Source organism: Eriocheir sinensis, chromosome 32 (assembly GCF_024679095.1).
Source record: "Eriocheir sinensis breed Jianghai 21 chromosome 32, ASM2467909v1, whole genome shotgun sequence".
Lineage (NCBI taxonomy): Eukaryota > Metazoa > Arthropoda > Malacostraca > Decapoda > Varunidae > Eriocheir > Eriocheir sinensis.
This window is the reverse complement of record NC_066540.1, coordinates 8,451,322-8,479,314: the sequence shown is the minus strand read 5'-3', so window position 1 is coordinate 8,479,314 and position 27,993 is coordinate 8,451,322. Positions and strand designations below refer to the sequence as shown.

Genomic DNA, 27,993 nt, shown 5'->3' with positions numbered 1-27,993 from the left:
TAGTCGCGTTTTTTTTTTTTTTTTTTTTTTTTTTTATCCGGGTTGCCTTTCTTTCCCGAGTTGTGGTTTTACCGAGTTTTAGGTTTCCTTGTCGCGTTTTTTCCCCGGGTTGCGTTTTGCCAAGTTGCGATTTTCCCAAGTTGCTTTGTTTTTTGAGAGAGGTAAGTTTTCCCGTGTCACTCCCGTCCTCAATTTTTTTTTTTTTTTTTTTTTACCGAGCAGCGTTTTTTTTCTGTTGATCTGTTTTATCGCATTCCTTTTACCCTCAAGTTACGTTTTATCTCGACTTGTTTTTTTCCGGATTGTTATTTTCCCAAGTCGGTGTTTTCCCCGTGTTTCTATTTTTCCTATCTATTTTTACCAAGCTGCAGTTTTACACGAGTTGCAGTTTTCCTGGATTGAACTTTCCTCAGATTGATTTTTTCCCCCTTCCTACGTTTTTTTCTGATAGCGACTTTCCTAGGGTGCAAATTCTTCGTAGTAGTTTATTTTTTCCCTCGAGATGCGATTTTTCACGGGTTGCGGATTTTGGTATATCGGTGTCAGTGGTTCCTTGGGGCCGCGGGAATAGAAACGGCGGGTTAATCCTCGTGCGCTGTGAGGCTGAGCCGGAGCCGAGGGGAAGCCAGCGGGTTCAGGCGGCTGCGGGGCTTCTGAATCTTATATCTGGCGTTTCTGATTGAATGCGATCGTACATTTCCGCATCAGCAGACTTTTTCCTCTGTCGGCTTGGTGTGGAGAGGGTCGTGTGTGTGTGTGTGTGTGTGTGTGTGTGTGTGTGTGTGTGTGTGTGTGTGTGCGAGAAAAGTGGTGGAGCAAGTTTCAAAATATCTTCAACTCGTATCCATGCGCCACATAAAGTTGTACCTGCTTCTGCTTCGTCACTGATAGATAAGTACATGTTAGACGCCTCTACCCGACTACACCTTCAGCACTTCTAGTTGGGTACGTCGACAACTTGACTTTTTGTTTATGTTGCATTATATCCCTGTCACTGGAATTTTAATTAACAAGAATCCCATTACTCAGTGTACAAATGATATACTGAATCACGACTCGTTCTGTACGGCCAACAAATCCTCCTTCATCATCCCAAACATGCATTGTCCACAGGAAAATGAAACGTTCGCAATGACTCATAAATTATTCCTCAGCAGCCTAGCAAGGAGAGCAGCGTTGACCTCCTATCCGCAACACGTCTGACGGCTTATGTTGTGTCCATAGCCTGAATTATTTTTTATTTTTCTGCTGAGATAAGGGGCTGTTACACTGGGCAAATTTTCCGTGGATCTTCAGTCAAACCACGATTTCCGCTAGCGTGGTTCTCATTTGTTTCTTGTTATTGTTGCTGATGATGATGATGAGTAATACCGTCGTCCTTCGGTGAAATCTAACGTAGCTTTGGAAGATCGTGGACACGTCAGAAAAACCACGGAAATATGAGAACCACGCCAGCGGAAATCGTGGTTTGACTGAAGATCCACGGAAAATTTCGAGGGATCTAAACACAGACACGGCGGTAGAAAAAATCAAGGAATTACTCTTCAAAATCTGAATGGGAATAGCCAAAGACATTCTGATCACTTATATGAAACCGAGTTGATGTTTTAAATCTTTCTAAAATCGCTGTGAGAGACAAGGAAGGAAAAAAAAAGTTATGTGATCGAGTAAGTTAAGAAGAGTAAAGGGATGTTGATGTTTCCGGAGCGAGTATAGTGAATTTCTGTCTTTGTGTCTGCCTCCACTTCCTTTCTCCACTCTGCGTGTGTGCCTCTTCGTCTATCTGTTATTTACATCATTTTTCCTTCCTGGTGCTGTTGAAGGCCACTGTTTTGCTCCCTCGTTTCCTTTCCCTCTCCTCCTCGTCCCCGTCCTCCTCCTCCTTCCAGAAAACACGGTCCTCTTTCATTTCTTTTCCTGCTGACTTGTTTTTTCCCAGGAGTGTGGAGGGTAAGAAGCCCGTCTGTCTGTCCTTTTTCTGTCCATTTCTCTAACACGTAGATTAGTTGACCCTCACCGCAGCGCCCAATTTGTCCCCACTCAGTCACAGTCTCGTTTTTAAAGGTATTCCTCGTCTTGGTTCTTATTCGCGTTCTCCTCCATATCCTCCTTCCTTTTTTTTTCTTCCTTGTCCTCGTCCCCATCCTGCTCTACTTCTCTACTTATTCTCATCCTATTCTACTTTGTCCTCGATCTCATTCTTATTCTCGTGCTCATCTTCCTCCTGCCTCTGCTCGTCATCATCCTGCTCTTCCTCCTCCTCCTCCTCCTCCTCCTCCTCCTCCTCCTGCTCTACTTCGTCTTTATCATCATCCCCATCCTGCTCTTCCTCCTCCTCCTCGTCCTCACTGAGTCTCTTCCTCTCCTACTCGTCTCGTTCTCATTTCGTCCACGCCCCTTCTCGTCCTCCTCCTCCTCTCCTCCTCCTCCTCCTCCTCCTCCTCCTTTAGCGGTGAACACCTCCACCTCGGTGTTGACAAAAGTTGGACTTAGTTTGACGCGTCGCTGGAGCTGAAAATGATGTTTGTAGTTTGCCCTCGAAGATGACTGGGGAAGGAGGGGGGGAGGGAAGAAGGGAGGAGGGAGGGGCGTTGGTTGGTTGGTTTTCTCTCTCGCTCTCTGTGGCATTTTTCTTTGGAGAGTGTGAAGGTGGGTTTTGCCTCGGGCGGGACGGAGCAGGAGGAGGAGGAAGAGGAGGAGGGTTAGCTTGGCAAGGAGAGAAAGGACGAGGAAGAGGAGAGAAGGTGGTGGTGGTGGTGGTGGGCGGCCGTGAAGACTTGATAACAACACCATTTCCTCGACGCCTTGTTTTTTTTCCGACGAAGTGAAATCTTTCCTTTTTTTCGTGTGTGTGTGTGTGTGTGTGTGTGTGTGTGTGTGTGTGTGTGTGTTGTTTTACCTTCGCCCGCTTCTTTTGTCTTTCAGTCTATCTCCACTTGTTTTTATTTTTATTTTTTGAAAGGGGGGGGGAGATGGGAGAATGGAGGGCAGCTGTAGGAAATGTTACAGAAAGGTTGATATTGTCTCTGTATGTCCCTCTTTCTGTATGTCTGTTGGTCTGTCTCTCTGTCTCTCTCTCTCTCTCTCTCTCTCTCTCTCTCTCTCTCTCTCTCTCTCTCTCTCTCTCTCTCTCTCTCTCTCTCTCTCTCTCTCTCTCTCTCTCTCTCTCTCTCTCTCTCTCTCTCTCTCTCTCTCTCTCTCTCTCTCTCTCTCTCTCTCTCCCCCCCCACCACCCCTGCTCCGCCTGTTAGTTAGTTAGTATTCTCAATAGTTTTCTGCACTTTATTTATTTTTTTACCTATCCATAAACAACAACCTCAACAAGTATCTCTTCCTCGTTGTGAATATTCCTTCAGTGAAAAATCTACTTCGATTAGTTTAAAATGACGTCTTTCGCTGCAGTCAGTCAGCAAGGCAGCGAAAGGCGACGTGTAGGATGATGAAGTATTATGCAGGGCATTTAGATGAAAAATAAGACAACTTTAAATTGATTAAAGATATGTTTTTTTTTTCTTCATTTGAAACTGATTTTGCTACCTGATAACTCAACCGGCAAGAAAACTTAAATTAACTATAATCATGTTATATGTATAGAATATGGAAAAGCATCATCCATAGTAGCATGAAACCTAGGAATGTACCGTGTACATTTTCTATTTATTTATTTATTTTTTATTTTTATTTTATTTATACATGCGAAGAGTGTTTCAAAATCCGAAGCTGCTCAGCACAAATGAGTTGATTTTTTCATGAGTGTGTGTGTGTGTGTGTGTGTGTGTGTGTGTGTGTGTGTGTGTGTGTGTGTGTGTGTGTGTGTGTGTGTGTGTTAAAGGGGGATAATTGAGTGACTTAACTACGTTCTTTCCTTATGAGCTTTGAAGTCTACTCTGAAAGTTTTTTCAGTGCATTGAACTAATTGAATGTGTTTCCGAGACTCAGTAATTTTAATCTGATCCCTCGGCACAGCTGGGGTGATAACATGACGTTAAAACTCCGTGAAATCAAACTCCAGCGATAAAATTTTCATTCAAGTGATGTTCTGTGTGGGAGAGGAACTTTATCTGATCTCCCATTCTATTCATCGAGCTACGTCAAAATGCTTTTAAACCTATCACGATGGTAGGAGACGTACAGAAATATATTTATGTATTGAATTACAGTTAAAGATCAAGAACCTTTGTTTGTGATTAAAGTTCAGTGTATGTACCTTAAAAACCGACGTATGTGAAATGTAGCTATTTGTGATTATTTTTTCTCTCTCTCTCTCTCTCTCTCTCTCTCTCTCTCTCTCTCTCTCTCTCTCTCTCTCTCTCTCTCTCTCTCTCTCTCTCTCTCTCTCTCTCTCTCTCTCTCTCTCTCTCTCTCTCTCTCTCTCTCTCTCTCTCTCTCTCTCTCTCTCTCTCTCAAATAGCTTACACACTTACCTTTCCTTTTCACAAACACTCCTTTAGCGTGAGTCAGAAAGATGATCCCTAACACACACACACACACACACACACACACACACACACACACACACACACACACACACACACACACTCACACCTGACACATTGGCTCCTCACCTTTGCCTCCCCACCTTAAATCCTCAACTGAGCTCCTGATAATCACCTTTTCTTCCCCTTCTCCTCCTCCTCCTCCTCTTCCTCCCCCTCCTCTTCTTCATCCCCTTCTCGCTTGCTCCCCTCTCCTCCATTCCCTCTTCTCTCGCCCCTCATTCCTACCTTTATAAGCTTTCTTTTGACTCCTCCTCTTCCTCCTCCTCTTCCTCTCTTTCATCCTTTTTCACTTTCTCCCCTCTTCTCCTTTTACCACTTATTCCTCCTTTTTGAGCTTTCCTGTGATGCTCCTTCCCTCCTCCTTCCCTCCTCCCTCTCCCCCTCTTCCTCCTCTACTATCACCTCCTCCTCCTCCTCCTCCTCCACCCATTCTAAGCTTCTCGGTGACTCCCTTTTCGTGGATGGCAACAGAAGCGGTGACCTGCCGCCTCCTCTTCGCAGTGAATGGCACTAGGCGAAACATAAGTCCTGTCCTGATGCTTTCGTAAAGCGTGTAATGCTGAAAAGGTGGTAGAAGGAAAGTACAGTGAATGGAGATAATGGTGTGTGGCAAGGTGTCTGATGGAGTAAGTAGTTTGCGTGTTTGACTGTTTCGTGTATGTTTGTTTTTTTCGATTAGGTTGAAGAGAGAAGGGGTGTTTTTTTTTGCGATATTTTTCTTTCCTTGTTTTGATGCGTGTGTTTATATGTCACTTATTTTTCTGTATCTCAATCTCCACCTTGCCCCATTTTTGTTTTCTATATATACTTTTCCCGCCATTGCAGCCATCATTATAATCATCGTCATCATAATCATCTCATTATTATTATTATTTTTATTATTATTATTTTTAGTAGTAGTAGTAGTAGTAGTAGTTGTTGTAATAATTTCCTTATCTTCTACTTCCCTATAAATTTTCTTTTTCGTCGTCGTTCTCGTAGATGTCGCTGTTGCCGTAGTCCTCCCCCTCCGTCCTCCTCCTGTTTCTCCTCCTCCTCCTTTATCCTCTAATTGTCGACTAATCAGGCTGCCTGTCCACCACCGACAGTTGCTTGATACAGTGAACAGTGAAGCCTCAATCCCATAGAGTGTTACCACGAATTCGAGAGAGAGAGAGAGAGAGAGTTTGGGTGTGTCGATGTGTGTGTGTGTGGGGGGGGGGGGGGGTAATCGTTGTATTGGGAAAGATTCACTCAGCTGTATTTATCTTTTTTTTTTTTTTCTTTCTTTCTCATTCTCGCCTCCTGCAGTTCTTTGTGGTCAGTTTTTTTTCACTTTCTTTTACTGCCTCAAAGGACTTTTCTTTCAGTTTGTCTGTATGTTCGTTTGTGTGAATGTTTGTGTTTGTCTTCTGTCCGTCTGAACTGATGAACAAGGGTCTGTCTGTCTCTGGATGTGCTTATCTATTTGTATTTGTTTTTCTTTATGTGTCTGTAACTATTTATCTATCTAGCTAGCAATGTATCTATCTTCCCCTACACTTCTACTTTAGCCTTATCTCTTATTTATTTTCGTCTTCCTGTCCATCTCCTTTTCCCACCCTTTCCCAGCAGATTTCTTTTTTTTACCTTTCCAACACTGAACTGTCATGAAATTGTCCTTAGTGGTAAACCCCAACGTTCAGCGACGCTCTGAAGGCGAAGCGCTTGACGAAGTGTTACCTCTGGCAGGCTGAACAGATTGGCAGGGAGAGGGGGTCCGTTTGGTAGGGACGGAGGCGTGTGGGTGAGATGTTTGGGAGTAAAAGGATAGGGAGGAGGTGGAAGGTGTTAGGGATGAGGTAAAAGATCATGCGAGGGTGTGTTTAGATGGAGAGATTAGTGGGTTGAAGTAAGAGGTGTTGGAGAGGGTGCAGTAGGGTGGATGGAAAAAAAGAGGAGCGTGGAGTGGATGAGGTTTTTGAAGACGATGGAGTGGTGGTTAGGGTATGAATTAATAGTGAAAGCAAAGAGTGATGGGGTGAGTAAGGGTACACATGAGAGTGGTTTTGCCCGGAAGGAAGAGTGGAAGCAGTGTTGGGTTTAGTAAAAGGACTGAAGAATGAGTAGTGATGAGAGTGGTTAGGGCGAGAGTTAAGAGTGAAAGCAAAGAGTGGTGGGATGAGTAAATAGGCTAAAGGGTACACACAAGGTTGGTTATGCCGAGAAGTAGAGTGGAGGCAGTGTTGGGTTTAGTAAAAGGACTGAAGAATGAGTAGTGATGAGAGTGGTTAGGGCGAGAGTTATGAGTGAAAGCAAAAAGTGGTAGGATGAGTAAATCGGCTAAAGGGTACACATGAGGGTGGTTTTGCCGAGAAGGAAGAGTGGAAGCATGTTTGGGTTTAGTAAAAGGACTGAAGAATGAGTAGTGATGAGAGTGGTTAGGGTGAGAGTTAGGAGTGGACGCAGGTTGGGTTTAGAAAAAAAAGGATGAGGGGTGAGGGTGTTCTGTATCCCTGTGTTGTGACCCTGTTCTGTACCTGACCTCTGCCTGTATTCTGCCTGGTGTGCCGTGTAACGTTTATGAAAGTAATAAGGGTAGTTAGAGCAATCGGTAAGAGTAGAAGAAAAGTGTGCCGGGTTTAGTAAGAGGACTGAAAGGTATCGGTAGTGATAAAGAGAGGAAAGAATGGAAGCAAAAAAATGTTGGATGGAGTAAAAGGGCAGGAAGATGATGAGTGATATGGGTAGCTAGGCAGAGAGGTAAGAGTGGAAGGAAGGGTGCTGGGTTTAGTTAACGGGCTGAAGGATGGGGAGTGGTAAGGATGGGTTGGATGTGAGGTAACCATGGAAGGAAAGGTTGTTGGATTTATTAAGAAGGCTGGAGTGGGGAGGTGATGAGGTGGGTAGGGCGAGAGGTAAGACTGGAAGCAACGAGTGTCGTGTTTAGTAAGAGGGCTGCTGGGAGGGGTAGGTTGAGGGTGTTAGGAGGCAAGGGAGTGTGAGGCAATCTCCGCGTGGCTCCCTCTAAATAGCGACAGCCTCTCATGCCAACTGCTCGTACGGCGGGACAATTTACGCGAGACGGATGGAATGACGAAATGGACTGACAGGAGGAGACAGCGGCCCTGATGGACGCGTGGAGGGACGGAAGGACACTCACCCTTACGCACACCTCACACGCCAAGAAACACCCCCCTCCCCACCCTCTTCTCCTTCACTCCTTCCCCTCCATTCCTCTTCCCCCTCCCCCCCTTCATGAAACCCTTTTCCACTTACCTTTCCCGGCGCCTCGCTTGTACACTACACTACACTGGTCCTGTAAAATAAAAAATGTGTTTGTATGTGTATTTAATAGGAACGACATACCCCTACTCTCCCCTCCTCCCCCCCTCTTCTCTCCCCTCCCCTCTCCTCCCTTTTAAGCTTCCGTCCTCCCTCCCTTCCTCCCGTTTCCTGCTTGTTCGATATTATTCTCTTCTCCTTTCCTCTTTCACCCTCCCATCCCTCTTCCTCTCTTCCATCACAACCCCCTTTTTTCACTCATTCATTCCTACATACTTGCGGGTCCACCACACTCCCCTGCCACTCAGTGTAAAAAAACAACTGGGTGTAAATATGTGTATGTAATTGAACACACACACACACACACACACACACACACACACACACACACACACACACACACACACACGTTTCACCCCTCCATCCCATCTCGCCCTTCCCTCCCTCCCTAACCCCCTTTTCCATTCACTCTCCCGCCGCCTACACGTCCGTGCACTACTCTAGCACAGCGTCCCCTCAAAGAAAATTCCGTGTCGTGTGTGGTCGTACTATAAAATACATTAATAACGACTCGGCAACAATCGGATTAATATTTTCCCCTCGGCCAGGTGTACCCCGCCAGCCAAGCGTCACCGATGAGAGTCGCGGCTCCGGCAAACCATGTACTATTACTTTTATTACTCATTTCACTCACTCACTCACTCGTGCTCACCATGCCTTGCCGCCTCACATCACTCCACTCCACTTCCCTTCACTTCGATTCACCTCGTTCGACAGCATTCAGCTATACAGGCCTTCACACCTCACTGACTTGAATCTCCTGTCTGTTCTTTCATCTTCGTGTTTACTACTACTACTACTACTACTACTACACTGTTATTACTAATGCTACCACTTCTACAACTACTACTACTACTACTACTACTTACTACTACGATGTCAACAACAGTAGAAGTGAATATGAATCGTAACAGAATAAACTGTTTACTTTTACCATCGTCACAATGAACAGGTGTCAGAAATTGCGTTCATTATATTTTCTTTATATATTGCTTTGTACGATATTAGTATCATTTGTTTAATTCCTATCATGTGTTTTTCAAAATGCATATAGTGATTGTCAACCCCCTTCTGATGTTACCTTGTCTACATTTCTATATTGGGTTGGAATGTTTGCGAAAAACGAGTATATATATATCAAGAAGTTTTCTCATCCATTATCTCTTAGTAAATCGTACGCCATAGAATAAACGAAAAAAAAAATGGCACTGCGGCACTTTTGGTTACTTGAAAATGGATCGCACAAAATAGATATTCTGCGCAAGTCTCGAGTCATCTGTAAATCAGTTTGCGAACCCTGTTTTGGTTTAATGTCCTTCGTTACCTAGACGTGTTTTTTGGGGTGAAGGGAGTTTTATTTCTCGACGACAGATTGGAGAGATTGCAATATTTGTCGGTGCGTCAGTCTGTCAGGTCTTAGTCTCTCTCTCTCTCTCTCTCTCTCTCTCTCTCTCTCTCTCTCTCTCTCTCTCTCTCTCTCTCTCTCTCTCTCTCTCTCTCTCTCTCTCTCTCTCTCTCTCTCTCTCTCTCTCTCTCTCTCTCTCTCTCTCTCTCTCTCTCTCTCTCTCTCTCTCTCTCTCTCTCTCTCTCTCTCTCTCTCTCTCTCTCTCTCTCTCTCTCTCTCTCTCTCTCTCTCTCTCTCTCTCTCTCTCCCAAAACGAAACTATAGCCAATCAAGTTTCATCCTCTGATTAACCCCTTTACCTCCCCCCTTCACACACACACACACACACACACACACACACACAGGGACCCCTCTCGTCATTACCTCAAATCGCAGAGTTAATTCGCCCGGTCCCTTCAGTCACCTTTACAGTTCTTTGTCCCGTCGTCGCCTCCAGCTTCCTGTCTTTTCCCTGACCCCATTTCCGGCTCCCTCGTGTGTGTAATTTTTAGTCGATCGCGCTAATTAATCATCTGCTGGATCCCTCGCCTCCCTCGCCCTCCCTCTCCTTATCCTCCTCCTCCTTCTCACTCTCCTCCTCCTCTTCTTGCTGATGCTCTTTTTCTTCCTCTGTCTCCAGCTCTCCCTCCACCACCACCAGCACCACCTCCTTCTTCTCCTCCTCTTCCTCTTCCTCCTCTCCCTTCGTCATCTGCTCTTTTTATTTTTCTTCATCAACCTCCTCTTTCTCTTCTTCATGATGTCTCTTCCTCTTCTCCTTCCCCTATCTCTTCCTCCTGCTCTTTTCCTCATCTTTTTTCCTCCTCTTCCTCTTCCTGATCCTCTTCTTATTCCTTCTGCTTTACTACATATTACTATTTGTATGTCTGTTTTTATCACCTAATGGTCTTCCTTTTCCTCCTCTTCTTCCTACTTTTCTCCTTTTCCTCCTGATCCTCCTTCATTTGCTTCTCTACATCCTCATCATTATCCTCTTACTTCTCATCCTCTTTCTCATCCTCCTTCTCCTCATCCTCATCCTCCCCGAAATAAAGAAGCAAATAGTAAAGTCGTGATCTTCCTTCTTTTCTTCCTTCCTTCCTACTCCTCTCCTTTATGCAGGTGTTGTATCAGTCTCTCTTATATTATTCCCTTATTCTTTTTCTTTGTTTAATCTCTTTCATCTTCGCTTTCCACCTCACCTCTGACATTCTACCTTTGTTATCCCTTTGTTATTCCTCCTAATGATCATTGTGTAAGTTTTATCGTACATTTATGGGTTATTTATTTTGTCCTTCACCCCCCTATTGAGTCTTCCTTCCCTCGGGTGCCTTTGTTTATAGAGTGCTCTGACTTTGTAGTGCTGTCCTCTGTTCGCTGAATCGTGTTATTTTGTTGATATGTGTATTTCGTATATTTTGTTCAGCTTCATCGCCGCTATCTTTACGTTCGTGTGTACTCCCCCGTTCTTCTCTTTGTATATTGTCATCTTGTAACTGCTCGAGGTGTGTGTCGATCGAGGAGCAGTGAAGTGAATGTTATCAGCGTCTTTGTTGTCCATTGCTTATTTTTTCCCGTGTTCGTGAGTCGCTCCACATCGTCATCCTTCCTCTACTGCGTCATCGTGTCGTAAAATCTCTCCCCATGGATATTTCTTTCTTGTGTTGGGTACACACTTATCAGCTTATCGCGTCACTGCTGTTGCTTATTTTTTTTCTAATGCGTCGTTCTTTCTTTAGCAGTGTATTGACAACGTACCTATTCTCGTCTTATGTTTGTTAACCGTCTCAGTTCGTTAAATCATTAGTCATTTGCTTAATTTTCTTTTCTTATGGTTTGGTTCACCTCGTCTTCCGTCCTCGTTTATGCGCTGCCCTCCCGCGGCGTTAAGGCAAGCTACGTGTCTTTTGGGTACTTTCGGGTCTTGTGCCCCATTCCGTTCGTGGCGCAGGTGTATTTTTTTTTATAGTGACGCCGAATCACTGTCATGGTACCGTAAATCTTTCTATCGTTTGCTTCTGTTGTCAGTTGTGTGGTTATTGAACTTTCTTTGTTTGTTTGACTTTGTTTGAATGCCATTAGGACGACAGACAATGCGACGGTTATGCTAACTTTCTTTTTGGGCGGCAGAGAGAAAATGTCATGTTTGTTGAATTTGGTTCCCCATTGTGTCACTGTCTTTCCGTTTGCCTGTCTCTCATTCTGGAAATTACACACACACACACACACACACACACACACACACACACACACACACACACACACTCACATTCTCTCTCTCTCTCTCTCTCTCTCTCTCTCTCTCTCTCTCTCTCTCTCTCTCTCTCTCTCTCTCTCTCTCTCTCTCTCTCTCTCTCTCTCTCTCTCTCTCTCTCTCTCTCTCTCTCTCTCTCTCTCTCTCTCTCTCTCTCAGCCCGCAAGAGACCTTTTTATTTCATTTCCATTTTTAGACTCGAGTTTTCGGAGTCCTTGGGAAAAACATGTGCTAAGAGGAGGAGGAGGAAACGAAAAGATGATGATGATGATGAACAAGAGGAACGGAAGAAAAGAAGAGGAAGAAGAAAAAAAACAGGAGGAGGTGACGACGTAAAATGCGAGAATGAGAAAGTGAGGGAAGAGGAGGAGGAGGAGGAGGAGGAGGAGGAGGAGGAGGAGGAAAAAAACTGACATCACTCCTCGGTGGGGACAAAAACTCCTCCTTGGCCTCACGACTTTCACGTTCCACTCCTCTATCACTGTAATCTTCACCATTATTTTTCCTTCCGGCTTTCTTATCCTACCTTTCACCCTCGCTTCGTCTTCCCTTTACCTTTCCTTTAATTTATCTACCTTCCCTTCCGTACCATTTATTCCTCTCCTTTTCTCTGTCCCCTCTCCCTCTTTCTCCCTCTGTCTTCCCTTATTAAGCAGTTGTTATTCTTTTTCTTCCCTTTTCTCTTATTTTCCTTTATCTCCTCTACCCGTTCTCTTTTCAGTTTCTCCTTTCCTATTGCTCTTCCTTCGTTCCTTCTTTTCCTCTTTATACCCCATCCTTCTGTCCTTCTCCTCTCTCTCCTCTCCCTCTTCATTCTTTTCCCTTCTCCTTCCTTATTCTTACGCTTTTTGCCCCTCCACATTATCTCCCTCTTCTCTTCTTCCCTCTCTTCATCTTTCCTTTGGTGGTTATCCCTTCTTTTTCTATACCTTCCTTCCTTCTTCCTTCCCTCCTCTTCCTTCTTTCGTCAGTCCCCATTCCTTCATTTTTCGTCTCTTCTTCACTTGCGACTTTTTTTCTTTTTTTTTTCACTTTGTTTCGACTTCCTTACTCTTTCCTTCCTTCCTCTTCCTCCTCCCTTCTCCTCCTTCTTCCCCCTCCTCCCTTCCCCTCCTCTTTATTTTTTTTTTTATTCTTTCTCTCACTCGATTTCTTTTCAATTTCACTTAGTTTTCATATATGTGTTTTGCTCTCTCTCTCTCTCTCTCTCTCTCTCTCTCTCTCTCTCTCTCTCTCTCTCTCTCTCTCTCTCTCTCTCTCTCTCTCTCTCTCTCTCTCTCTCTCTCTCTCTCTCTCTCTCTCTCTCTCTCTCTCTCTCTCTCTCTCTCTCTCTCTCTCTCTCTCTCTCTCTCTCTCTCTCTGTTTGTGTTATTGTTTTGTCTCCCTTTTCCTTTATTTTATTGCCTTGTTTCTCTTATTTATTTTATTGGTTTGTTTACCGCTTCCTTTCCTTCCTTCGCTTTTCCACTTCTTTGCTCAGGTTTTTCTTTTTTTGCTTCAGTTGTTGTTTTTTTGTCTTGTTTTCTTCCGCGTCGTGTCTTTTTGTCGTCTCCCTGTTTTTCTCTTTCTCTCTTTATTGCTGTTTTTCTTCTTATTATTCTTTACTGTTGCCTTTCACTCTCATGCTTTATCATTCCAGCGCTCCTTCCTTTCCTTTCTTCCTCCCTCCTTTTTTTTTCCTTCTATCTGGGACCCTCTTTTTTCTTCCTTTTCTTTTTCTCCATTCTCTTTCCTTCCCTCCTTCCCTTTGTCTCTTCTCTTCCCTCTTTTTTTCTTCTCTCATTTGTTATCTGTTGTGTCCCTTTTTCTTCTTCTTCCTTTTCTTCTTCCTCTCTCTCCTTCTCTACTCCTCTTTGTCTGTCCTCTTCCTTCTTCTTCTTTTCTCATTTGTCTTCAACCGGGGGGTCCTTTTTCTTCTTTTGCTTCCTTTTCTTCTACATCTTTCCTTTCCTCTTCCCTTCTTTTTCTCCGTCTCTCATTTGTCATCATTTGTGGGTTTCTTTTCCTTTTCTTCCTTTTCTTCCCCTCTTCTTCTTCTCTCATCCCCTTTTCCTCTTCTCTTCTCTCCTTTTTCTCCTCTCATTTGCCATTTACGTGCCTCCATTTTTTCTTCCTTTTCTTCTTCATCTTCCTTCCTCACTTCCTTTCCCTCATCCTCCATCCTTCCTTCCCTCCATCATTACAGTTTCTTCCTTATCTTAACATTCTCTCCTTTCCTCTTTCATCTCACTTTTTCTCTTTTTTCTCTCTTTTTCTCTCCTCTATTGACTTCTCATTAACTTTCATCATCAGTTTGTTGTTCTGTCTTTCTTTACCTCCGAGTGTTTCCTTTTTTTTTCCCTCCTTTGTGCTTTCATGTTTGTCTTTGTTTTCTGTTGTCTTCTTCCATAAGTTTTTTTTTTTGTCAACCTTTTCTTTACTTTTTTTTTATCCATCTATAATTGATTTTCTACTTATTTCCTTCGGTTTGTTCTTCCTTCCTTCCTTATTTCCTTCCTTCCTTCAATTCTTTCTAATTTCCTTTCTTCCTTTCGTCGTTCATGAGTTCCATCCACCCTTCCCTCCTTCCTTCCTTCCTTCCTTATTTCCTTCCTTCCTTCCTTCAATTCTTTCTAATTTTCTTTCTTCCTTTCGTCGTTCATGAGTTCCATCCACCCTTCCCTCCTTCCTTCCTTTCTTCCTTCCCTCCTTCCTTCCTTCCTTCAATTCTTTCTAATTTTCTTTCTTCCTTTTGTCGTTCATGAGTTCCATCCACTCTTCCCTCCTTCCTTCCTTTCTTCCTTCCCTCCTTCCTTCCTTTCTTCCTTCCCTCCTTCCTCCCTTCGATTTTTCTTTCCATCATCCATGCCTTTCTTCCTTTCGTCCATTCTTCCTTCCCTCCTTGTCCCTTCTTCCTTTCTTCCCCTCCTTCCTTCCTTCCTTCCTTCCATTCACTTTTCATTATTTACGAAGTTCCTCTGGAGGGAGACGAAGATCTGAGGGGATTGAGGGATTGAAGGAAGGAATTAGAGGGAGACGGAGAGAAGCACTGAGAGAGAGAAAGAGATGGAGGAAGGAGAAGAGTGACAGAGGCAAGAAACACGAAGAAGGGGGTGAAGGAAAAAAGATGAACTGAGAAAGAGAGTGAATGGGAGAGGAAGGGAAACGTCTCAGGGAAGGAAGATGATGAATAGGAAAGAAAAGAAAAGGCTTATCAAGGAATGGGTACAGAGAGAGAGAGAGAGAGAGAGAGAGAGAGAGAGAGAGAGACAGACAGACAGACAGACAGACAGACAGACAGACAGACAGACAGACAGACAGATAGATAGATAGATAGATAGATAGACAGACAGATAGATTGACAGACAGACAGACAGATAGATAAATAGATAGATAGATAGATAGACAGATAGATTGACAGACAGACAGGTTGACAGACAGACAGACAGACAGACAGACAGATAGATTGACAGACAGACAGATAGATTGACAGACTGACATACAAATAGGCAGACAGACAAACTGACGGCCCAATAGGAATACAAACACACAGACAGGCAAACATAGAAACACACAACTAACCCGTCAAACAAAATGAAAACAGAACACACTTACGAACAAACAAACAGACACAGAAAAAAACAGGCGAAAATTCACAACAAAAGGACACACAAAAATAAGAAAAAAAAATACCGCAAAGCAAAACTAAACAAAAAACAAATAACTAGATAAAAAATACAAACAGCAAACGTACAAAAAAAGAGCAAAAAACAACAAAACACGTAAGAAAAAGCCAAAGAGAAAACACAAAATAAACAGACAAAGGAAAAACAGACCAAATCAAACAAAGAAAAGAACAGCAGATGAAATTCAAGCAAGCAAAAACACAAGAAAACACTTCATTCTCTCTCTCTCTCTCTCTCTCTCTCTCTCTCTCTCTCTCTCTCTCTCTCTCTCTCTCTCTCTCTCTCTCTCTCTCTCTCTCTCTCTCTCTCTCTCTCTCTCTCTCTCTCTCTCTCTCTCTCTCACCTTTCACACAAAAGAATAAAAACGAAAGCACAAACACATACGAACACACTAACAGACACAACACAAAACAGACATAATTATCCCAGTACACCCTAATTCATTCCCTCCCTCCCTCACACACACACACACACACACACACACACACACACACACACACACACTGAGGGCACACAATAATTCGCGTGAAGATGATCCCCCAAAAAACCGCCTCGGCCAGAAATCGATGCGCCTCGCCGCCATAAATCCTGCTGGGGAGCCCCGGAATAATTAAATAATTAGCGAATGTAATTAAGAGCTTCCCTGCTGCTGGCCCTGCGTCATTTGAGCACGGAGGGGGCGGGGGCAGGAGGAGGAGGAGGAGGAGGAGGAGGGAGGTTGGGAGCGAGGCAGGTGGAAGAGGAGGAGGAGGAGGAGAACGGGCTGGGAGATGGGGTGCTAAGAGAGAGAAAGCTGATGGTTCACACTAGAAGAGGGGAGAGAAGTGGCGGAGGAAAAAGAGGATAAAAGAGAGGACGGGAAAAGGTCGAATGAAAGGAGAGAGAGAGAGAGAGAGAGAGAGTATGCATATTATCACCCATAAGAGATAATAAAGCAGTTAAATCCACTTTCCATCACTACGTTTAAAAGGTGAAAATGCTGCTCATGGCCTCGGTGCTCAACTCCGTCATATTGGTCCTTTACTTTGAGATGGCTGACTGAAAATTACGGAAAGGTTAGTGACGAAGCTCCCCTCCACTTCATGATGTCACGATAAGCGAGTCAAAGGTAAAAAAACATAGATGTTGCCATAGAGTGAGTATTGGTTTTGCCGAAGGAACGGACCATACTTTTGTAGTCATTTGTGCATAAAACTACCGAAGAATAAACTGGACAAAGAATATAAAGTAACAAAATCCGCGAAATGGCTAAAAAACGAATTGAAAAAGGAATAAGAAAGAAAAAGAAATCGCCGAACACACTTTCATTCTCTTGAGACCAACAGACGAAGGAAGGGAAAGAAAAACAAGAGTGTAAGGAAAAACTCTCTCTCTCTCTCTCTCTCTCTCTCTCTCTCTCTCTCTCTCTCTCTCTCTCTCTCTCTCTCTCTCTCTCTCTCTCTCTCTCTCTCTCTCTCTCTCTCTCTCTCTCTCTCTCTCTCTCTCTCTCTCTCCCTCTCTCTCGCTCTCTCTCTCTCTCTCTCTCTCTCTCTCTCTCTCTCTCTCTCTCTCTCTCTCTCTCTCTCTCTCTCTCTCTCTCTCTCCCAGTACTCTATGCCGCATTAATTAGCCACAAGCACCTAACGTAAACCAATCCCCCCCTCCCCCCTCTCCAACCCCCCTCCCCCTTCCCCATCCACCTACCCTCCACCTCCTCCACACCTACATCTCCCCACCCATCTATCCACCACCTCACCCTCCTCCCCACTCACCCATCCACCACCACTACCACTACCTCCACCACCTGCCGCTAGTACAACACAGGTATGAGGGGCCGAGACAGGTGTGTGGTGACGCTAATCTCTGACTCGGATCCTGAAGGCGGTGAAAGAGGAAACCAACACCTCCTGATCTTCCTCCTCTCTCCTCGCCTCTATATCAACGCGAAGGAAAAGAGGGGAAGGAAAACAGAGTAAAGAGAGGAAGAAAAGGAAGAGAGGGAGGCGGGAATAGAAGATACCTACCTCTCTTTAAACCTGTAGGGAGAGAAGGCTGCAGGAGGAGGAGGAGAGAAGGAAGGAGAGATGACTGGGAAGAGGGAGAGAAAAGATTACAGGGATGGAGAGACTGGGTAAAGAAGGGAGAAGGAAGAGAGAAAAAGAGTATGGGATTAAAAAGATTGAGACGGGTTGAGAGAGAGAGAGAGAGGAAGGGAGCAGGTGACAGGAAAAAGGGTAGGTTAGGCAAGAAAGGAGAAAGGAGAACAGAAACAGGGATGAAGGAGGAAGTGAAGAAGGGAGACTATGAAAGGGAGGAGAAGAGAGGAAGGGAGAGAAAATAAGGAAAGTAGTGTGGCAAGAGGAGGAAGAGGAAAACGGAAGTAGGAGGAGAATGAGAGGCGGAGTGAGGGTAGGAAGAGGAGGAGGAGGAGGAGGAAGAGGAAGATGGGGATGGTGATGAGGAGGGGGAAGAGGAGTCAGGGATTGAGCACTAGTGGAAAAAGAGCAAGGGTAAGGGTCAGAATGAGGAAGAGAAGGAAAAAGGGGAACAGGAAGAGAAGGAGGAGGAGGAAGAGGAAGAGGAAGAGGAGGAGGAGGTGGAGAGGGCCAAGTAAAAAATCCTGCCGTGGAATCTGCGTGACAGGGAGAAAATGGTGCCAGTTTAGGACATGGAGCGGGATGAAGCTAACGACCCGGGCGAATGAGGAGCGGCGCCATCTTGCGGCGAAAAAAGAAAGTGAGAGCCATTGTTATCCCGACAAAGGCAGGCGTGGTGATGGGCCGCAGCCACGAGCCCCGACACTTAACCGGCCACACCGCGACGCCTCCTCCTCCCCCTCTTCCTCCTCCTCCTCCTCCTCCTCCTGTTCCTCTTTTTCCTTCTCTTTCTCATTCTGACCCTAACCCTCTACTCCTCCTCCTCCTCCTCCCCCTCTTCCTCCTCCTCCTCCCCCTCTTCCTCCCCCTCCTCCTTCTCTTCCTCCTGTTCCTCTTTTTCCTTCTCTTTCTCATTCTGACCCTAACCCTCTACTCCTCCTCCTCCTCCTCTCCCTTCTTCCTCCTCCTCCTCCTCCTCGTCCTCCTCCTCCTGTTCCTCTTTTTCCTTCTCTTTCTCATTCTGACCCTAACCCTCTACTCCTCCTCCTCCTCCTCCTCCTCCTCCTCCTCCTCCTCCTCCTCCTCCTCGTCCTCCTGTTCCTCTTTTCCTTCTCTTTCTCATTCTGACCCTAACCCTCTACTCCTCCTCCTCCTTCTCCCCTCTCCTCCTCCTCCTCCTGTTCCTCTTTTCCTTCTCTTTCTCATTCTGACCCTCCTCCTCCTCCTCCTCTCCCTTCTTCCTCCTCCTCCTCCTCCTTCTCTTCCTGTTCCTCTTTTTCCTTCTCTTTCTCATTCTGACCCTAACCCTCTACTCCTCCTCCTCCTCCTCCCCTTCTTCCTACTCCTCCTCCTCCTGTTCCTCTTTTTCCTTCTCTTTCTCATTCTGACCCTAACCCTCTACTCCTCCTCCTCCTCCTCCTCCTCCTACTCCTCCTCCTCCTCCTCCTGTTCCTCTTTTTCCTTCTCTTTCTCATTCTGACCCTAACCCTCTACTCCTCCTCCTCCTCCTCCCCCTCCTCCTCCTCCTCGTCCTCCACTTCCTCCTCTCATTTTGACCCTTATCCCTACTCTTTTTCTCCTAGTACTATCACTCCCTACTCCACCTCCTCCTCCTCCTCATCATCATCATCATTTCAGTATCATCTTTTTCCTCCTCCTCCTCCTCCTCCTCATATACCCTAACCACTTTTTTCCTCCTCTTTTTCCTTCTTCGTCTTTCTCACCATCACCCTTTGCATTCTCTTCTTCCACCTCCTCATCCACCATAACCACTTTTTTCATTATAACCACTCATTCTTACATCTGAGCTCCACCCCATCCTCCTCTCCTCCTCCTCCTCCTCCTCCTTCTCCTCTTCACCAAAGCACTTCTCGTCTTCCTCTTTTTCCTCCCTGCCATTCATGCCTCCTCCACACACTCATTCCTCCTACCTGCCCGCCGCCTCTTATCTCCCTTCCCACAAACCACTCTCCCTCTCTCTCCCTTTCACCCTTACCTCCTCCTCCCTCTCCCCTCTGCTCCTCTATCTTCCCCTTTGTCTACGTAGCCCCTCCTCACACCTTCTACTCTTCTATTCTTGTTTCCTTACCTATAACTCCCTTTATCCTCCTCCTCCTCCTCCTCCTCCTCCTCCTCCATCATCACCTTCTCTACTTTTCCGCTCTTCCCCCTCTTTATTTTCCTCTCCCATTTTCTCTCCCCTTTTATTTCCCATTGCTCTCCCCTTCTTGACTATCCTTTGTTCACCTCTCCTACCTTCCTCCTCCTCCTCCTCCTCCTCCTCCTCCTCCTTCAACTGACCTCGTATTTCTCCTCACTCACCTTTCCAATCTCTCTCTCTCTCTCTCTCTCTCTCTCTCTCTCTCTCTCTCTCTCTCTCTCTCTCTCTCTCTCTCTCTCTCTCTCTCTCTCTCTCTCTCTCTCTCTCTCTCTCTCTCTCTCTCTCAATACTGTCTTTTATTTTCTCTTTTCTTGATAACTACGGGTTTTTCATCTCTAAACAACCTTCCAAACACCTGTCCCCTATTCTTCGACAACACTCAGCTGTCACCTTCTTCAACACTAAACATCCTCGGTCTATCCTTATCTCAATATCTTAACTGGAAATTTCACATATCTCCTCTCACTAAATCAGCTTCCTCGAGGTTGGGTGTTCTGTATCGTCACCGCCAGTTCTTCTCCCCTGCACAGTTGCTATCCTTATACAGGGGTCTTGTCCGCCCTCGTGTGGAGTATGCATCTCACGTGTGGGGGGGCTCCACTCACACAGCTCTCTTGGACAGAGTGGAGTCTGAGGCTCTTCGTGTCATCAGCTCTCCTCCCCTTACTGATAGTCTCCTACCTCTTGAATTCCGCCGTGATGTTGCTTCTATCTTCTATCGATATTTTCACGCTGACTGTTCTTCTGAACTTGCTAACTGCATGCCTCCCCCGCTCCCGCGGCCCCACTGCGCACGACTTTCTACTCAAACTCATCCTTATACTGTCCATGTTCCTAATGCAAGAGTTAACCATTATCTTCACTTTTTCATCCTTCACGCTGGTAAACTCTGGAACAATCTTCCTTCATCTGTTTTTTCCTCCTGCCTACGATTTGAACTCTTTCAAGAGGAGAGTATCAGGACACCTTTCCTGCCGGAATTGACCTCTCTTTCGGCCACTCCTCCGAACTCTTTTTTTATAGGAGCAGTGATCAGCGGGCTTTTTATTTATTTATATATTTATTTATTTATTTATTTTATTTTATTTATTTATTTATTTATTTATTTATTTATTTATTTATTTATTTTTATTTATTTATTTATTTTTTTTTTTTTTGCCCTTGAGCTGTTTCCTTTGCTGTAAAAAAAATACGGGTCGGGTGATGGTGGTGGTTGTGGTGGTTGTCGTGGTGGTGGTGATGGTTGCGTTAGACAGGTAATTTGATGATGAAGAATGCTGATGATGATGATAGTTGAGGGGTCAGATAATGTCTTGATCGATTAAATTGGTGAGTGTGGTGATGATGAAATGGGTGTAATGGTGATGCTGGTTGTTATGGCTGCGATGGTTGTTGTTGTTGTTGTTGTTGTTGTTATTGTTATTGTTGTTTTTGTTGTTGTTTTGTTGTTGTTGTTGTTGTTATTGTTGTTTTTGTTGTTGTTGGTGGTGGTACTGTTGTTGTTGTTGTTGTGGTAGCAGGTTTCATAATCAGTCGTCCTCTCTTTTCCGATTGGTTGATGATGATGAAGATGAAACGCACCCTCCACCTTCTAAGCATTCCGTCTCATTCCATCTCATTAAGCATCCACTTCCTCCACATCTTCCACAAAAAAAATACAGCCCACCACACCCTAACCACTCCTCTTTCCTTACACCCACACCCACATTCACACCCACACATACACCTCCCACACCCTTAGTATAGTATCCTTTGTATCAACACTTTCACCACACACACACACACACACACACACACACACACACACACACACACACACACACACATTCCCCGAACAGTATCCGAAACAACGTATTTTTTCTCTTCATAAATAATTACTGAGAGACAGACAGACAGACAGACAGACAAATAAACAGGCAGAGAGAAAAATAAACAGGCAAATAAATAAACAGACAAACAAAGATAGAAGGAAAGAGACATACAGACAAATAAACACACAGAAAACAAACCACACCGAAAAAAGCACAATATTAAGAGTGATAATATCGATGTTAAAAAAAATATGTATAAAAGCAAAATTAAATGCCGAGCAAAGCCCGCGCGACAAAGTTAATTCATCCAGAAACACGGCTCTCAGCGAGGGAACACAAAGCCGAGTGGCGCGAGTGTGGCCAGAGCCGAGCCGGGGCCATCCAGCGCCGCTTTGTGCCGCGCTGGTCAAAGGGCCGCGATGGATATTGGCGCCGCGCGAATAACTGCCAAATATTTTAATGATTACCTCCAAAACTACGGCGCTGAGTGAATTAATAATGGCGTGCGTGTTCGTGTTGTTGTTGCTGGTGGTGATGTTGGTGCTGATGTTGTTGTTGTTGTTGGTGGTGGTGGTGGTAGGGTTGATGTTATTAATAGCGGTAGTGTTGATGTTCGTGGTTATGGTGTTGTACTCGTCGTTAGTGGTGGTGGTGGTGGTGGTGGTGTTCGCGCTGTGGTGTTGGTATGGGTGGTGCTTTTGATGAAGTTGTTAGCGCTGTTGATGTACTCATTGTTGTTGATGATGTTTAACCCCTTCTTCCTTGCTTCCCCTTTTTACCTCGCTCTCCTCTCCTGGTAAGTCCTCTGCCTCTCATAAAGTGCCGATATTCTGATAAAAAATGACGAAATACGACACTTTGGACGGACCGGGAGGAAGACCATCAGAGGGGAGCAAAGATAGGATGAGAGGGGAAGAGAGGGAAGGGACTGGGAAGGCGATAAGGGATGGTTTAAAAGAGTTAATGTTGCTGTTAAGGCTGCTGACTGCGGACGGTGTGAATAACCACGAACTAGTTTGTGATAATCTCGAACTTCCATACATGCCCTTTTAATTATGGTCCTGGTTTTGGTGTTGCTGCTGCTGCTGCTGTTGCGAGTCAATATCCCAGGACACACTAATCTTGGTGTGTCCTGGTGGTGGTTAGAGTGTTGATAGTGTTGTTAGTAATGGTGCTATTCTCGCTGGTAGTGGTGCTGGCGATGGTACGTGTTCTTGTCGTGTGTGGTGGTACTAGGGGTGATAATGCCTCTGCTGTTGCCATTAGTGGTGGCGGTGCTGCTGCTGTTGCTGTTGTTTTTGTTTTTGTTGCTATTCTTTTTGATGTGCTACTTTTCATCTTCTCTTTGTCCCGTGACACACACTGGGTAGTCAGCCCCTGGAGTGTACAACCCCCGCGCGGTCCCCGACGACTAGGAAGAGATACATTGTTATGTGTTCCCGGCGGTGCGATCGTTCCGTGACGCAGACCAGCCGCGTTGAAGAAAATAACTGGATGTTTTCATCAGCAAGTGAACTTTCCGTTCCAGATATTGAAGAAGGGATGTTTTTCAGTGAATTTTTACATCACCGTCTGAGGTTTCTGTACTCATAAACTGAAGATAAGAGCGGATAAAACATTTGTCTGGTTACCATAGCTACGTTGCGGGGAAGAACGGAAGGATTCGTCGACAACGGCGACGCTTTCCCTTTGTTTACTTTTTTTTATGGTGTTGTCTACCGCGGCAACGTGTATGTAAAGCCTTATCATAAGACCAGAAGTCGAAATAACCACACCTTCAAAAATAATTCCCATCTAACATCAAATAATTTTTATACTAGAGATGTTAGATAGTAAAATATCCATGAGCGAAATATTCAGGTGACGAAACAGTTCATGTTGGCTGCTGGACAGAACTTCAAACATTCCCGAGGTAGATACGGGCTTGCACACATTCGCCTTAGTTGGTCCACGATGGAGTTGGATGTTGGTGGCCGCGCTGAGGTGTAGCCCGGTACTCCTGGTTGGTCCGGGACTGTGGCCAGGAATTTATCGAGTTGTCTCTTGAAGGTGTTGGTCTCCACCCCCTTGATGTTTCTGATGTAGGCTGGGAGGCAGTTGAAGAGACGTGTGCCCTTCCTTGATATGCTGTTGTGTTGCAGGGTCTTAATTGTGCAGGGCAGTCTGATGGTAGGTGGGTCTGGCACATTTCCTACCAGTTCTGGATCCCTCTGGTTTTGTGCATATTATTGGTTCTGTCTTGGGTGGTGCGATCTGCCCCTTTAGGATTTTCCACGCGTATATAATCTGGTACCGTAGTAGTAGTTCGAGTAGTTTTGTTGTTATCATCATGATCATCTAATTAACGTAGTAAATAACAAGATATCGCAGTGCCCAGTGCCCAGTACTTGTATAGTGGAGGCATTATGGTGTGTTATTACCATCCAAGAGGCCGCGGCGATCACCTCGTCTGATCTCTCTAGCGCAAGTTGTCTCACGTGTTCTTATGTCAACGTTTTGTCTCCCTTCCCTCGACTTTCTGTGTACCAAAGTAATTCGTCAAAAAATTTCGTGTTTTTTCGCAGCCCTGCCGTAGAATAAAGTACAGGGCAGTGATCCGAACCCGTGTTTGCTCACTATCATGCAGGCGCCGCCCTGGAGTAGCCGAGTCCAGACTGTGCCTAGACTGAGTAAGGACCAAAAGAAACTAAGTTGTCAGAAGGTACATGGAAAGAGGCGCTGCGCTCTGAGCCTTCATTTGTCTGTTTTGTGCCACGCTTTAGTGCTTCGCTATGGATGGCGCGGGAGGAGGGTTAAGTTAGAGATTAGGGGCCGCATTACTAAACATTTCGTCGCACAAGTTCACATATTTGCCAAGGCTTTTGTAGGAGTTCTGGGCATTTCCAGCTGTAGTTTTATGAGCCTGGTGGTAGTTTGACCCTTCTTCTGTACCGTGACCCAAAGGAAACACTCATTAGAACGCGACTGATCCCCTCTTTGACCTTTAGAAATTGTTGATGTGAGAAGCGAAGGTATCTTATAATACCGACATAGATGTCAGTCTCTCTGTCTCGTATGTATACATATGTTTGTCATAAACGTTGTGTGTGTGTGTGTGTGTGTGTGTGTGTATATAAGAGAGAGACGAAGGGCAATAGGAGGAGGAGGACGAGAAGGAGGAAAGCCGGGTTAGCGGAGCCTTTCATGTGTGCTGGGAGTGAATACGGACGGAGTGATCAAAGGAAGAGTTCGCGGAGTGAGGGGAAGAGGGAGAGGGTAAAGTCACCGAGGGAGGAGGACGAGTAGATAACACGTGGTGATGGCGGTGGTGTTGGTGATGCGGCGGTGGTGATGATGATAGTTGTGGTGATGGTAGTGATGATGGTAGTGGAAATGATTGCAGTGTATTGGCTTGACTAGATTTTTTCCTCTTTCTAGCTATTTTTTTAGATACTTCGTTAAGCCCTTGACTACGGATTTCCTACCAGAAGACATCACCAAGCTACAGGAATGGAACAAAAAATGACTGCTACAATTCAGTGAAGAAAATATAGTCCTGCGTCTTAGGAGGGGATATCCAGCATACCAATACCACATGGGAAACACACCACTATCCACCACAGAGGCAGAGAAAGACCTGGGAATGTATGTTACCAGGCTACCAGTGAAGGCCAAATCAATGCCAATCGCAGCGGACGGGTTAATATGTTCATTATTTCATTATGATATTCAGTTACTAGAACTACTACTACTACAATCTTTATCATCATCCACCCGTTTTCGTCCACCATTATCCACGCACAAACATCACCATTTACCAGTCACTTCTGTTCACCACATCACGTCTGTAAATCGCTCGCCATTAATTCACTCACGCCATCAGTCACCATTCTTCCCTTACTACCACTCCTTCACGTCACCAGTTCCTATCCACATCATTCACCACCAACAAAAACAACAAAAAAAAACCCGACAAGAACAACATCAATATAAAGAGTCCTACCAGTCATTACCACAGTCCCTCTCCACCACCTCATATTCCTCACTCATGTGGCTTCGCTGTTCACCACCATTCACCAACCCTATTCGAGATGTGTCCGTGTTCACCAACTTCCATGCTCTTCTATTTCCTCCGAGCCACTCTTCACCTTCAACTCATTCACCTTTGCCACTCTAGGTGTAGAAGGTGTAGACAGGTATGAAGAAGAACTGAGGTGGTGATGGTGGTGGTGTGGTGAATGGAGAGACGTCGAGAGGTTATAAGACACACACTGTACCCCAACGTCCTTGCTCCTGTTTTGCTGTTTACGCCACCACCGCTTCTAGCTACTCCTTCGCTACTCACCCCCGTTACGAGTCACTCTTAGATCACTCGCCACGCCATTAAGAGCCGTGTTACTAAACATTTCGTTGCCTAAGTACACATATTTAACAAGGCTTTCGTAGGAGTTTTGGGCATTTCCAGAAGTAGTTTTCTGACCCTGGTGGTAGTTTTGCCCTTCTGCTGTATCGTGAATCTAAAGAAAGGCTTTCGTAGGAGTTTTGGGCATTTCCAGGAGTAGTTTTCTGACCCTGGTGGTAGTTTTGCCCTTCTGCTGTATCGTGAACCTAAAGAAACACTCATTAAAACCCGACTAACTCCCTCTTTGACCTTTAGAAATACTGATGTGAGAAGCGAGAGTGTCTTATAATACCGAACTAACTCTCTCGTCTCACCATTCACCACCACCATCACCTCTCAGTCATTCTTCTGCACCTGTCAGTCACTATTCCATCACTCATCAGTCATGCACTCAGTCACCAATTCTAGTCACTCATTCACCATCCACCACCGTTACTAGTCACCCTTGGATCACTCACCCCTGCACTAACTCTCTCGTCTCACCATTCTTAACCTCCATTACATCTAGTTATCCTTCTCCACCAGTCAGTTTCTGTATAGTATCCCTTTTATCAATTTTACACCAGTCTCTCAGTCACTCTTCCTCAACACCGTTACTACATCATCATCCTTACATTATTCACTTCCCGAAAAATATCTTCCAAATCCTTGCTCATACAAAACAAAATATTCAAAACAAGTTCTCATTTTCATTCTCCTCCATCAGTCAGTCACCAGCCCATATGCACTTATCATCACTACCACTCTTATCAACCAAGCACTATCACCCCTCACCACCACCACCATATCCTTACAAGTCACTCCACTGGTTGGCTGGTTTATATGGGGGCGGGGTGGGCGGGGCAGCACTATCTAGCTATCTCCCCGGACTATCTTCTTTCACTCTGTCTAAACTGCTTGTAATCTTTGTGCTCGGTCGCTAGAATTAGGAAAATCTTTTGAAGTGGCGGTCAAATCCTCTCTCTCTCTCTCTCTCTCTCTCTCTCTCTCTCTCTCTCTCTCTCTCTCTCTCTCTCTCTCTCTCTCTCTCTCTCTCTCTCTCTCTCTCTCTCTCTCTCTCTCTCTCTCTCTCTCTCTCTCTCTCTCTCTCTCTCTCTCTCTCTCTCTCTCTCTCTCTCTCCGACTTTGTTATATTCCTCCCTTTCTCCCCCTCCCCCCCTCCCCTTCCTACCCACCCGGCATTACCCCCACTCTCCTTTTTTCTATTTTTTCCTCTTTCCATTTTTTTTTTTTTTTACCTGAGAGTCAAGGAGGGAGGAGGCAGGAAGGAGGGGGGGGGGGAGGGGTAGAGATCCACTTCTTTTCAGTTCTTGCAGGATTGTGAAGGATTACGCCAATTTGAATAGCTAGTCTTTCAGGGCCGGGGAAAAATCGTCCTATTCACCTCTGCTGGCGGGGTACAGTAAACGCTGCTTATGTCGGCCCTCCATCCGTCCCTGTGTCCCTCTATACATACATGGCCCCTTCCTCGACTCATGGCTCACTCTTAAGGTCTTCTCCAGGGCAGCGCTGTGTTCATGATTCACTTCCCTAAAAATATCTTCCAAATCCTTGCTCATACAAAACAAAATATAGAAAACAGTTCCCATAGTCATTCTCCTCCATCAGTCAGTCACCAACCCATTTGCACTTATCATCACTACCACTCCTATCAACCAAGCACTATCGCCCCTCACCACCACCACCTTCACCACCACCACCATATCCTTACAAGTCACTCCACTGGTTGGCTGGTTTATATGGGGGCGGGATGGGCGGCACAGCGCTATCTAGCTATATGCCCGGACTATCTTCTTTCACTCTGTCTAGGCTGCTTGTAATCTTTGTGCTCGGTTGCTAGAATTAGGGTTATTGCCCCTCTTTACTTCCTCCTCCATGGCCTCTTCCCTCTCTGGCTGCCTCCCATGGTGTCTTCCCTCTCTGGCTGCCTCCCATGGTGTCTTCCCTCTCTGGCTGCCTCCCATGGTGTCTTCCCTCTCTGGCTGCCTCCCATGGTCTCTTCCTTCTCTGGCTGCCTCCCATGGTCTCTTCCTTCTCTCGCTGCCTCCCATGGTCTCTTCCCTCTCTGGCTGCCTCCCATGGTCTTATATTGTCTGTGTTCTTTCCTCACGTCGTTCCCTTTCTCTTTGGTCACCTTGTATGGCTCTCTTCTACCCGCTGCCAAAAGTTAACCTCTTCTTCCTCCATGAACTTCTCGCTTCTCTCCGTTTATTCTTCCTCCATGAACTGCTCACTTATCTCCGTTTATTCTTCCTCCATGAACTTCTCACTTCTCTCCGTTTATTCTTCCTCCATGAACTTCTCACTTCTCCGTTTATTCTTCCTCCATGAACTTCTCACTTCTCCGTTTATTCTTCCTCCATGGACCTCTCACTTCTCTCCGTTTATTCTTCCTCCATGAACTTCTCACTTCTCTCCGTTTATTCTTCCTCCATAACGTTCCCTTCCTCTCTAGCCTCC

General features: G+C 45.3%; 1 protein-coding gene across 2 annotated transcripts in view; it reads left to right on the top strand.

The window, feature by feature from the left end:
- The window catches only part of LOC127006104 (protein dissatisfaction-like), a 97,843-nt gene that overhangs the window by 49,931 nt on the left and 19,919 nt on the right, over positions 1–27,993 (top strand). The gene's annotated exons all lie outside the window — the stretch shown is intronic.